Consider the following 5,772-nt stretch of genomic DNA (forward strand, 5'->3'; position numbering starts at 1 on the left):
TGTGAAAACAATGAATTCCTGCAAAAAGAAATAATAATTTCATATTGGAAACAGCTGGAATGTCCCTTTCACAGTCTGAATCACATTCAATCATGCCTTTCATTGTTTTCAAGATGTATAGACTTAACTGTTAATATTACTGTATGAATATGGCAAATGGAAGAGACTGGTTGGATCAATTTATCTTTTCATTCATAGTGTTTCTCCTCAGTTTATTATATATCTTCTTCCTATCTCGTGTTCAAGCTCAAGTTGTTCTGGAAAGAAGAAAAGAAAAAGAAAGTTCTTGGAACTTAATTTCGTTTTAATAAAAATGCTGCTCCAAACAAGACAAAGATAGGTCACGATGACTGAGTTGCAGTTGGTTAGTATTTGTGAAACCCCCATATCTCCTGAATATGATGAATACAGAAAGGATAGTTTCCATTGGGGTCATTATCCAGAGAGGAGAAGCGAGGAGTGGATAAAAATGTTAATACTCAACTGGCATGTTGTCAATTTTTGCTCTGTACTCACTGCAATAACATTTGTGAGATACTTTTGGGTTTTTTTGCCCTGAGTTTTGCATACAGCCAGATTGTGGTTGGGGTAGCTTGTTACAGGGATTTAAAAAACACTACCATCATTACAACTGGGTGGGAGTTTTCATGCTTTCCCTGAGCCTGAGTTGGTTCTCTTTGGATACTCCAGTGTCCCCTCATTAGTCCAAAACCTTGCACACCAGGTTAATGGGCGACTTCTAAGTGCTAATAGATGTCAATGTGAGTGTGTGAGGTTATTTGTTGCTATAGTTTAGTCCTGTGGCGACCTGTCCAGGGTGTATCTCTCATCCTCGCTCTTTTGTTACCCCACATGTTGAAGCAGTTATGGATGGATAGATGGACAAACAAACATTCAGTATGGTGGTTTCATTATGTTATTTCTTATTCATTCCAAAAGTTTCTTAAGTTTTTTAACAAAACTTGAAGTAAAATTAGGGCAGTAAAGATGGTGCTCTGAGTTGTGAAGATACAAAGGCAACATTATTTGTCATTTAATAAAGTAGCAGTGTCTCATTCACCATCGTGCCTCGTGACTGTGTAGTGAAAAAAGCGCCATCTCAATGAGTCAATGAACCTAAATGGGATTTTAAGAGTAATCACAGTAACAATACCCCACACGCCCCACGTTAATGGTGTTAACTCGTGACCATTGTCCCTCTTTGTCAGCATGCACTGGTTGTTTTGTCAGATGCAATCATGATTTTTTAACTCTGGTCCTCTTGACCTCCTTAATAAATGTTCCGTTTTTTTTTTCACAGTGTGAGCAGAGTACAGAGCCCTGCCATTTGGGAAGTTCAGATAAGCTATCAAGTGCTTTGCCAGGCTGTTTTTTATAGCCCACAAAGTGCTGCTAATTGGTCTTAGGAGGTGAATAGGTTCTCTATGTCGTTTTTTTGTTTGTTTGTTTGTTCTTTGTCTTTCCCGTAGTCAATCCTGTTGTGCACATAAAGACAAATCTTCAACATGTCTCAGCATCTATTGTGATTCTTTGTGGTTGCTTAGAACACATTTGATTCATTTTGAGCCTTTGTTCTGGCTCCAAAATACCACTCACTTGAGATAGCATCTCAAAAACCACGCAAGTGTGTGGATTCACATGCCTCATGCCTCAAGATGGTTACGTAAACTTTCCCAGATGAAACATATTTCATCAAATACAACATGACAAATAGGTGCAGTCAGCTAGAATGAATACATTTGGTCTCGTATAAATAGATTTGAGCCTGAGTAGGAAGATCTATGACAAGGCACCGCGAGGAGAACACTTCTGGTAAAGCAGTGATGCATGTGTCTGTTTCTGTGTGTTTCTGTTAGTGACATTTACGGTTGCTTGGGTCATGGCTCTTGTTGTGAAGCCTCATAATTTACACTTCACAATGATAGACCATGAGAGAACAGCAAAAGGAATATGTTTTCCTTTCTGTCTGTGCAACAGTGTCCTCATCATAAGGTAACAATTTTTTGCTGGTTGTGGCCTTGAATTCACACTGACACACAAGCCTTTGGTCATTCGTCACAAATACACTGACAGGTTTTTGTTTCAACAACATTCAACAATTTTGTGCAAGTGTGTGTTGGTTTTTTTGTGGATCATTTTCAACACTGGCTTCCTGTTCTTTGATCTCCTGCCTCTCTTTTCTTTTTAGATCTTTGAAATGTGACCAAAAGGTGACGTTGTGCGACTAAAGTGGCCGAGCAGACATGGATGAGGTTCGTGGTTCATGGCACAGTAAACCCCTGAGTCACCGTGACTCCCCTTTCACCGACAACTCTTTGTACACTGGAGGCAAGAGAGGATTTTTAGATCGGGCTGAAATGTGTTCAATTTGTTAGAGAGTATCTATTTTTTCCTGCAAATTGTACATTTTTGGACACATTTATAAAAAACTCTAAAATTATGTTTGCTTTCTCTCTGAACAACCTCTGAGATGAGCAGATGTTTGTCGTTCCTTTAAAAAAAAATTAAATCATTTTGCTTACACAGCTTGCAGTTCTGTTTTGTTTGTGTGTGTGTGTGTGTGTGTGTGTGTGTGTGTGTGTGTGTGTGTGTGTGTGTGTGTGTGTGTGTGTGTGTGTGTGTGTGTGTGTGTGTGTGTGTGTGTGTGTGTGTGCAGACAGGTGAGGTGCTGTGAATTTTATGTGTGTAGTCACTGAAGGAAACATATCCAATATGCTGTGACTGCAGGGTTAACGAGCATCTGTGGAGGCTGGGAAGGTGTTGCCTCGGTGAAACGTGATGTTCACCCTCACCATGGCAACAGGATGAAGCCCCTGCCTCCAACTACTTCACTTCACTTCACTTCACTTCACTTCACAGGTACATAAATGTAGTGGCAGCACATCAGAGGAAGAACAATGGTTTTGTGAGGAGTGTGGATTTTTTTTCATCAACAGCATCAACAGCTTCTATCATCACAGCAACAGACAAATGTCTCTGTGGGAGTGAGTGGAAATGAGTTCAGTAGTTCATTCACTCATCAGGGCTTTGCAGCAGAAGAGGAAATAATCTTCTTTATGACAGCTAAATTGTTATCTTATCTTTTATGCACAATATAAAAACTCTAAAATAAATAGGCTAGTTCCTGATTTTTCAGAGCTGTACTTGATAAAATGCTCATGTGTGCTTAGAAAGTTATTGGTTATCGTCTAAAAACTTTTTAAAAAACCACTGAGGTCTCCACAATGTTTTAATCATTCTTGTATTTTCATAGTTATAACTGCTTTTACAGTATTTTACGCAATTTTTATTAAAATTTTCTCTTTCTTTTTTTTAAATAAAATTTGAAAAACCTCAATACAACTACAGAAACTCAAACCTAAAGCCACTGAAAATAAACATTTTGATATGTGAAAACACTTGATATTTTCCATCTCAGAGATTAGATCCTTCATATTTTTGGTTCATTTATTATTTATACGTCTAATTCACCCCCGTTCACTGCACATATTGAAAATAAATTATGCAACAAATACATCTTTGAATGTTTTTCCTTTATTTTGTAGTGGATTATCCAAGACCCAGGGAAACTATGGACTTGCAAAGGGTTACCATTTGTCTCACAGCATGAATGTCTAAACGTTGTTAAGACGGCCTCTCCACACAAACCAAACACTGTACGTTCTGTAGGTTGTGAGATCCCCCAAGGTTGTTGAAACTCCCAAATTCCCAGAAACATTACTGAAGACATGACCTCATGTTATTCTGAAAACTAACTGTAGCTATGCCCTTTCCTTAAGTGACGACACCCCGAGAGACCTCCTGAAGCATCGGCTAAAGGTTATCTGAGCCCTCAGCAGGCTAAGGTAGACAAATGAAGTGTATCTTCCAAATCTACAGCCTATTTAATGTTAAATCCCCTCTAGGATTAGAACAGATGTGGAAAAAAAAAACTTATCCTTGAAATGTTATCATCCATCTGAGGTCAGCTCATGTTAATAGAGACTGTAGCGCCTTATGGTGTAATTGTGCTCCGTCTCGCACCAGTGAATCATATACCTATCAGCACAAAACACAGTCAAGCTACAGTTGACCTTATGCAGGGGCATACGTTCAAAGCAAACCTTTTGGCCACAGCAGTAAATCTACATAAAAATGTCAAACCCAGAAATGACAGACAACACTAGTTTCATGTAAAAAAGCACACAGCATTAAGTGACCTCCCTGGTGCTGAGCGTTTAAAGAAGTCCCTGTGTACTCAAAGTGATAAGAGCTCTTTATTCTCTTGCTTATATTTGTATTGATGATGTGGATTAAAGCAACTGTAAAAACAAACTTTCAGTGATGACTTTGAGCACTAGTAATGCTCATGCTGAACAGTTTTGCTCCAAACAGGCCTCCAGCACGTTTAGTAAATGATCTTTGCCCATTTTCTGCCTCTGTGAAACTGTAATGAGACAAGCAGGGACATTATCTTGATTAAAATCAATCCCTATTGGATTACACTGTGCTACGTTCCCTCGCTCAGCTTCACTCATTAGCACGCGGCACGGAAAACAGAAATCAGAAGTGAGGAGACTCCTCAAAGTGTTATGTGTACATGCATGGATGACTTGACAGATAATCCCTGGACTCCCCCTTTACACTGAGGCCACTTGCCGCTGTCATGATGTTTTATAATCCAGCCGGTTTTACATTGTCTTGTATATTCTTGGCTGTTTGACTGAATGTGTGAAAATGAAAGGAAGAGTGTGTTATGTCTCAGGAGACTGTCATAATTGATCTCATGTCTATGCAAGGAAGGGGGAAGGGGGAAAGGGGCTTAAGGAAGAGAGGGAAGGAAGGAATTAATGAAGGAAGGAAGGAAAAGAAACTGGAGGAAGAGGAGAAATTTAGAAAGAGGACAGGGTTGAAAAGGTTAAGATGGAAAGGAAAGTATAAGAAGCAATGTTGCAAAGAAGAATTAAGTCAAAAAAACAAAAGTGGAAATGAGAAAGTGAAACAAAAGTAAACATTTTTAAAAATGAATATATTTGAGCTAAAACAAAGAACAGAAGACAGGGAAGGAGGGAGGAAGAGGGGAAGAGGGGAAAGGAGGGAAAAGTAAAAGCAATGGAAGCTGAAGGAAGATGTTAGAAAGTGTAAACTGGGGAAAGAATGAAAGAACGACATCATTCCTAAGGAAGGAAGGAATAAAAGAGGAAAGATAGACTGATGGGTGGTGAGAAGGGAGGGCAAAATGAAAGAAGGAAAGGAGCAAGAGAGGAAGAAAGACAAAAGGAAGAATGGGAGAGAAAGGGAATAAATTAACAAATATGACAGAGCATGGAAGTATTAATTGGAAAGAGGGAGGACGGAAAAGAGAAGATAAGGAAGGATCCTAGGAAGGAAGGAAGGAAGGAAGGAAGGAAGGAAGGGAGGAAGGAAGAAAGGGAGCGAAGTAATTCATTTTCACGCCGTCGCTTCTGTCCCGTGCAGGCTCTCTGTGCCGCGCGAGGGTCATCATCAGTAAAGTCTCGCGCAGGCTGCCGTTAACCCTCCCTACATCGCACGCGCTGCTGCCACATTCTTCAACACGGCCACATTTCACGTTACCGGCGCTCCGTCCCGCGCACGAAGACGCAGCGCTTCTTTCTCCAAGCCAAACGGCAAAAAAAAAAAAAAAACAAGCGCCCAGCGGGACAGCACCGGACACCGAGTTCGAGTCCGCAGACAACAGGCAACCTGAGCGGAGGAGAAGGACGGAAAAAAGACGCGCTCAACTCAACTAACCCATAAGAGAGAGAAAAGACC

This window comes from Trachurus trachurus (genome assembly GCF_905171665.1).
Source record: "Trachurus trachurus genome assembly, chromosome: 15".
Taxonomy (NCBI): Eukaryota; Metazoa; Chordata; class Actinopteri; order Carangiformes; family Carangidae; genus Trachurus; species Trachurus trachurus.